Below are 8401 nucleotides of genomic sequence, written 5' to 3' on the forward strand. Positions count from 1 at the left end.
TCAGCAGAATGTTAATTTCACACAACACTTTTTAGTACCCTCCAGGTTGTATTAGAATAGGGAGAAAAACCATAATCCATTTCAAAAGGCTGTTTACGATTCAGATATAAATAATGTTTTATATTGCTAGATTGTGAACACTGGGCTTAATGTTGCAATCATTGCTAATGTCACGAAGCTCACTCTTTTTAAATTAAAAACCGATTTATTTAAAATTGAAATTAAATCATAGTCAGAAATTAGAATTTTGGATTCCTGCCAGTGTCTGCTCACAATCCCCTATTTTGTGAAGAAAACTTTAATTATGTGGTTGAAGTATTTGCCTCTGACTCAGGAGTGGGTAAAGACTCCACCTCTTCCAAAGTTCCTTCAGCAGGGCAGCAATGCTTTCTGGGAAAATCAAATTCATGCAAGTTTTAACACTGTTTTTCAGGGGATAAGAGCAGAGTCAAAGAAGATGCCTGTTCTGGAGGCAGCTGCTCACACAGCTGACACCGATAAACCACATCTCTTAGAAAGTTACTAAAATGTGACACCAAATTAATAAAACATCCACTTAGTAGTTAAAGTATTAAACACTTCGATGTGTGCCCCCCAACCAAAAAAAAAAAAAAAAAAAATTGCCTGCGGTTATTACAAACTCAATGAAAATGTCGTCCCAGGTACTAAATTTCCTAAGGAGGAAAATTTCAGGAACCAAATATGACTATTGAGGAGTCAGTTGTTTGTTGTGATAACTGTGCTTCAACCAGCTGGTAAAATATAGGTAAACTAGTTAATGGTCCCTTATTTGCTTTTTTTTTTTTTTTTTTTGGCGGTACGCGGGCCTCTCACTGTTGTGGTCTCTCCCGTTGCGGAGCACAGGCTCCGGACGCGCAGGCTCAGTGGCCATGGCTCACGGGCCCAGCCGCTCCGTGGCATGTGGGATCTTCCCGGACCGGGGCACGAACCCGTGTCCCCTGCATCGGCAGGCGGACGCGCAACCACTGCGCCACCAGGGAAGCCCCCCTTATATGCTTTTAATGGAGCTTTTAAAAGTTCTTTCACATACACTTTCTCATTAGATCTCACAACCACCCTGAGCTTGGCAGGGATGGTCATCTCTAGTCTATGATGGGAAAAACCGGGCCTCTCAGAGGTGGGCAGGCCCAAGGCCACAGGAGCAGGCTGTGGTTGTGCTGGGGCCTCTCCCGTGCTCCTTTCTCTCCAGCATCATATCTGCCTACAATCACAGCATTCCTTAAAAACAACTGGATTTGCATGTGTTTATACTTGGCATGGTAAAGTTGATAAATGATCAGTTTTGGCACGTGGCTTATTCTCAACTAGACTGTTAAGCTCCTCAAGGGCAGAAGCCATGTTTGCATTTCTTTTGCATCCCTGTGGCTGATCAGCAGACCCTTCCACCGAGTGCTAGATGTTTTAAAAAGTGCTTTCCCATGTATTATCTCAACTGAGCATGGTACCCACTCCTTCCTGCTCTTGGCTCCTCATCATGCCCTCCCCAATCACCACTCCCTGAAACTTCCATCTCAGGTTGATTGGCTCTTAGTCTACTTTGACAGTTCCTACTGAATGTTGTCCTGGTGCTTCTTCTTATTCCTCTAGCCAATGAGTACTTCTGCATAAGGGTCTGTGGGGAAAGATTTACATTAAAAAGGAAGACAGAGCCGTTAACTACCACCTTGGAGTGGTTAGGGTTTTAGTAACAAGCCACAGCACCTTTAAAAAATCATGAAAAAACCCAGGTAAATTCTCCTATGAGATATCTTTGGTGTTTGCTTTTACAGTTGGTCCTTGATCAACATGGGTTGGAACTGTGCAGGTCCACTTATATGTGGCTAGTTTTCATTAGTAAATACTACAGTACTAAATGGTCCACGGTTGGTTGAATCCATGGATGCGAAGGAACCTCGGATACTTGGAAATTGGGGGCCGACTAAATTATATGCAGATTAACCCCCTCGTTGTTCAAGGGTCAACTGTATTTTTTTAAAGTACACACAGGTAAGCACCGCCTCCCACAAACATTCTCAGTAAGATATATCTACTTTAACAGGAGAGTTACTTTTTCTAATGTACACAGAATTAGAAAGCTGTTTTTGACATCAAAGAGAATGTTTTTCATAAATTTCCAATAGTCAGGGGGATTACAAATTCTCTGAGGAAAACATGTAGCAAACATTTTAAGTGACATGTTTCAAAATGAATTCAGGAATGGATTGTGAGACACTGTTCCCAGTAACATGAGTTGCGTGAACTAAATGAAAATTTCCTCATAAACCGAGACCTTAGAAAAAGTTTCCACCCTGCCCTAATCTGTGGGTTAAAAGCATGGTTTAAGACAGCTTAAAATTGTACTATTTTAACACTTGCTCTTTACTACAAGAAAAGGAGAAACAGCAATATCAAAGTCTGTTTTATGATCTTATAACCATACTGTTATACTGTTTTGCCCAGGTTTTTAAAGGGAGACGCTGTTATCAGGTTTTATCACACACTTTTGATAGCAACATAATACATGAAATCATCTTCATAAATTTTGTATTAAGGTAGCAGTGCCAGTACCTGAAATTGATTCAAAATGCTTAAGATACTCACTTTTTAACAGTTACACAATGCAGTGACATATCTTCTATTTCACAAGAATCTGATGATGCAACATCATTGTAATTGATTCATTTCTCAATTAAATAAAGCTACTGTGCTTTTCTTCATATGAATGCCACATAGACCACAGAGTTAGATGTATGATCTCCTTTCTCTGTCTCAGATATATGGCCTTAAGTGCTATATTCTGTTCCTCTGTTAATTCCACCAGAAAATTTAATGTCATGGTCATATTTTTCAAATTCTGAACTGCCATAAACTCAACTGTATTTATATTAGGCATATTTTTCTCTGCTAAACTCTTTGTTGTTTACCTTTTTCAAGATCACATTACTGTACAGGCACAGCATCATAAAACAGATCCAAACAAAGTCAGCCTCCAGTCGTGGCCTCTGCTTTTGCACACAGTTCATGAAAAAGTGAAGCCCCTAGTTTTGAAGCAGATTAAAAGTGGTACTAAGGGTCCTCGATATAAAACGTTAGCTTCGTGAATGCCTCTCTTTATTCTGGGTCTGCCTTGCAAATGCTTAGCTGTGAGAGAAGAGTTCAGAGGGACACAATAACATTGTTAGGGCTCATGTACTGCCTGCACCTCCCAACATATGAGATGTTGTTTATAACTAACTTGTCCAAGTCCACCTTCCTGCCTGTACATTTTGCTTGTGTTGAGCTTTCTATGTCTAACTGATACTTGGGAACAAAGAACAGAACAATAATTGCTCCAGTCATAGGCTTTGCTAATCAGTCTCTAGAACCAGTAGCATTTTGAAACACTATTTAGACAAACCTCTTCCCTCTTCTGGGCATAGATTTTTTTTTTTTTTTCTTTCATCAGCCATTAGATTCAAGATTTTAAGCCACACTAACAGGGGATAGCTATGCCTCATTCTAATATAAGACAGACCCTTATGTGTTTAAATGGGGAAGAATGACTTCACAACAGGCAGGCCTAAAAATCAGTTAGGTCTGATATTTTAGGGTATTACTGCAGTCATATGTACCTTGTATTTCCTTGCAAGGGCCATACAGTTGAGTTGGCAATTAAAAAGCTCCCATAATATGACTTGGCACTTAGGAAAACGAACCTGGAAAGGAAACTGCCAATGCAAAAGTTTGCTCATGGGGCCTCAGCTATTTAATCAATGACTCTGGTGATAAAAATCAACTTTGGAAGGCTCACATTATGCTTCTATTTCTATAGGGGTACTTTTTACACACACAGTGGTAAAGCAGACCTTGCTACCAGCGCTTTTATATTATATTCAGAAGCACAATCAGAAAACTGAAATGAATCCACCTATGTAACTTAGAGAAGACACCAGCTATAGCTTTCATTTTCTCTTTTACTCTCTGAAATTATGGCCTGCCCTGCAGCTCTTGTCTGAGAGATTAATGTGTGACCTGGGTCAGATCTTGCAATATCAGATGACAAATTTTCTCTTTACATATTTACTGCTTTTCAAGCTTGTGTTATTTTCTCTTAAATAGAAAAAAGAAATATAAAATTAAATTATATGGTTGGGATTTTAAAAGAATATCGTTTTTATTTGTTGTGCTCCTGGCATTACATTCTAGCTTTCAATGTTGAACTCTATTCTCTTTTTAAATTTCAAATTTTAGAAACTGTAGTTATTTTGCAAGGACTCTTCTTTTTTGCGGGGGTGGGGGGGGGTTCCTTTTTAGGCCGTGCCACGTGGCATGCGGGATCTTAGTTCCCCGACCAGGGATCAAACCCGTGCCCCTTGCATTGGAAGTACGGAGTCTTAACCACTGGACCTCCAGGGAAGTCCCAAGGACTCTCTTTTCAAATCAGATTCATTAAGCTATAACTCTGGCTAAATATAAACAGGGATTATGGCAAACTGAGATTTTATATTCAAAATGAAGAATAATGACCTAATTTTTTTTTTTTTTTGGCGATGGAAGGGACCTCCAAGATCTACTCATTTTGCTGTTAGGGAAACTGACATTCAGAGGGGAACAGTGCCCAAGGCCACAGATAGAACCTGGCTTAGAACTGACTGCTGACTCACAAGGCTCCCTAGTATGGGGACAAATGCATAAACTTTGGGAGTCAGAAAGATCCCTGGAATTCCAGTCAGATCCCCATGGCTTCAGAAGCTCCCTCCCTTCACTAGGCTTAGGGCTCTTGTCTAGAAAGTAAAGGATGAGCTAGAGGGGCCCAAAGGCCCCCAACCCCCCAAGCTGCCCATTCAAGCACCATGATTCTTTTTCCTACCTGAAGGAGAACTGACACTGGCACTCAATCTGATTGTATCTGGCACTGTGCTGGGTGATAAGACTTGGGGTCACATCACCTCCAATCCATCATAACTTGCAAAAACAAAGTGCCCAAATCTCAAAAAGCCCTCAGTGAGAGAAAAAAATCACTTCCACATGACCACAAACTGAATACCTACTGCTTACTAACACTAACTTAAAATAAGAGTACCCAAACAAAGGACTGTTTTTTTGAAAAGGAACAGAACGAAACTTACCCGGGTTAACTACAAATGGGAATTTTGGCAAACTGATATTTTTAGATGCTGAATGTATTATGAGACAAAATAAATGAATAATATATATTATTTCTAATAATATAAATGAACAAAAAACAATTCACTTGTGCTATCCTATCTCCCCTTTTCACCAGCCTCTGTCCTTGTTCAAGTTCTTATCATGCCTGTGAATCTATTAGCATAGCTTGTATAGGACAAAACAAAACAGAAACAAAAAATAACTCATATCACTTATTTAAACACAAATCAATCACTTAAAAATAAGTGATAAGAGGATTTAGAAAGGGGCTACTCAATAAGGTGTAAGAAGGTCACTGTGATTCCCACATTCTAAGATCCACTCACTGGCACCTTCTCCCTGCCCCACATCCCAAACTCGGGCCGGGGTGCTGCATTCAGGAGTGACCAGTTTTAAAAGTTAAAAATAGATATCCCTGAATTTAACAAACAGCTGGGCGGGCTAGAAAGGCTCCAAGATGCCTAGAGGAGGGCACAGCTCAGATGGGACCAGGCAGAAAATCAGCACAGCCATAAATTAGGTCACTTGGCTCTTACTGTTTCCCGAGTATCAAGGACAATGCATTGTCACACAACACACAACAGCTGGAGCACCAAGGTACGGTGCAACATCATTCATGTGCTGGGTCTGCCAGTCAGTGAGCAGGAAAAAAAGGACCTGATTGCCAGTCTATACTCTTCTATCCCTTGTGTATGTAAAACTGACATAGCTCAGGTCCTCCCCCACACAGGTGTACAAGAGCCACAGAATGAATCATCTCCCGGGCAAGTAAATGAGAATTATAATATTTAGACCTAAATTCTGTGAGAAAAGCAGGGGCTTAGGATCACAATTCAAAACGACCAAAGTGAATTACGAAACTGACCTTTTCCCTAATGGTACAAGGTCTGGTCAAGGAGTCCATTAAACACTAGCTTTTCAAAGAAGATTTTAGACATCTGCTGTATCAAACTTTTCTCTTTTCTTTGCTCCAAAAAATGTGTGGTCTTATTTCAGAATCTAGGAAGAATATCTGTTCTTTGTGTATGGGAGAGGGGTGAGAGGGGGAGGTGTCGCTTTTTCTGAGAAAGGCCTGTTGATCATTCTACTCCTTATGGTCAAATAAATCTGCCATAGCAAAAGTTATTTTACTGTGTCACAATGTCTGAAAGGTTTTTCTGTAGCTATCAGTTAGTTTGCATCTCTATTAGCTTAAATCCTCCATATGCCACAGAGTCCAGAATGATGTTCAAGGTCAAGTAGTCCAATTCCTTGTTCCATGTAGAAATTCACTTTATAATATTCCTGACAGGGACTTCCCTGGTGATCCAGTGGTAAAGAATCGCCTTCCAATGCAGGGGACATGGGTTCGATCCCTGGTCAGGGAACTAAGGTCCCACATGCCGCACGGCAACTAAGCCCACGTGCCTCAACTAGAGAGCCCGCCTGTCGCAAACTAGAGAGCCCATGCACCCTGGAGTCCAGGCACCTCAACTAAAGAGAGAAAACCTGCATGCCATAACTAGAGAGAAGCCCGCACACTGCAACAAAGAGCCCGCGTGCCTCAATGAAAGATCCTGCGTGCCACAACTAAGACCCAATGCAGCCATGAATAATTTTAAAAAAAAAGAAAAGAAAAAAAAGAGTGGGGGAATCAATGGAAAAAAAAATATTCCTGACAGACAGCTAGCCTGTCTTTGCTAGAACACTTCCAGTGACGGGATTCCAACCATTCTATCTTGGGTAGCTTGAATTGTTAGGAAGTTCATTCTTATTTTGAGTCCAAATACGTCTTCCTATAAGATGCGCCCATGGTCTGGAGCTGTAGTGATTAAGTCTAATGACAACTCTTCACCTGTCTGAAGATAGCTGTCATATGCTTCCACAATGTTTTCTTTCCCGAACAGACGTCCTATTGATATTTTCTTCCTAGGATCATTTGCTGTGTTTGGTTGCCCTCTATCCTTCTCCCTTCCATTAGTAACGACACTCTAACAGCATTTCCCCACCCCTAAGCAGCCCACGTGCTTTGTGGGAAGAAGACTTCGCCCCCAGCTTTAGAGATGGGGCATGTGGTTCAGGCTTAAACTAGCTGGCATCACCTAAATGCCCTGGGTGCAGGGAGTTAAACTGGTCCAATCAAACTGAAGCCCAGAGCCTCTGGTTGCTTGTGGGGGAAAAGAGACCTGCTCTTTCCTTCTAAACTGGGAAGCAGGCCACCCCAGGAACTCTAGAGCCATTCTTGGTCTGTGAAGGGAGAAGCCTGATAAGAATAGAGCTCAAAGTGACTTACCGGATAAAGTTCTACCTAAAACCAGTGATACTTAGATTTTCGGTCACGTAATTCAATAAATTTCCCTTATGATTGAGGCGACTTTGAGTTGGGTTTTCTGTGAGCTGAACCAGAAAGCTATCTAGAAGGACCCAAGCATGATTTCACATTCTCCTTTGAGGTTACCTTTCTCTGAGTGTGGTGCCATATGTGTACGTTCCTCATAAAGTGTGATATCCACGCCTGAACACATACCTTGCACTGGCTTAGATCACCTTGCTTTGGACACTATAAACTATTTTGTAGACTGTCATAGAGGCTACAAGTGCATTCACATTTTTGATAGCCACGTCACATAGTTGGCTCAGTGGAAAGAAACAGAGAAGTGTATAAGTCTTGGGCTGAAAAAGGATTACTTCTTTCCTGTACTCTTCAATTTCTTATGTGTTTCACACTGACAGAGTATTTGAGATTCAAAATGGGTGGATCATTAAACCAATTACAGAATCTAGACAAGTCTGATGAAGTTTCTACCTGTTGTCTTTCCCCTGTAACTGACAGAAAATACATCAGCCTTTTATTTGTTTGGCTGAGAAGAGTCTTACCCAACACTGAAGCAGACTCATAGACTTGGTGTCTGAAAGCACCTGAAAGGTTTTTTAATTTGACCTAGCTTCCGCCCCATCTGACCCTTGAATCCCTCCTTTATGCCCCTGCTGACCAGACTTCTGTCTGAATACATACAGTAATGCGGAGCTTACGTTTTCTGACTGTCCATTCTACCTCCTGTTCCAGTTCGACACTAACAGAACAAATCCACATCCTTTCTTACAGAGAATCCTCAAATGTCTGAAGACAACTATCACATCTCCTTGGAAGCTTTTATTCTTCAGGTATTAACGCTGGCAGGGTAGAGTGGAAATACGGACATGGAAGAAAAGGGGATGAAATTATTAATTTAAAGCCTAAGGATGTGTATTGATTCTTAGTTCCTGTTTAATC

General features: G+C 41.0%; 1 protein-coding gene across 1 annotated transcript in view; it reads right to left on the reverse strand.

The window, feature by feature from the left end:
* Positions 1-8401, reverse strand: part of MAP2K5 (mitogen-activated protein kinase kinase 5) — a 116258-nt gene that overhangs the window by 61272 nt on the left and 46585 nt on the right. The window lies entirely within an intron of this gene.

Source organism: Lipotes vexillifer, unplaced genomic scaffold (assembly GCF_000442215.2).
Source record: "Lipotes vexillifer unplaced genomic scaffold, Lipotes_vexillifer_v1.1 scaffold972, whole genome shotgun sequence".
Taxonomy (NCBI): Eukaryota; Metazoa; Chordata; class Mammalia; order Artiodactyla; family Lipotidae; genus Lipotes; species Lipotes vexillifer.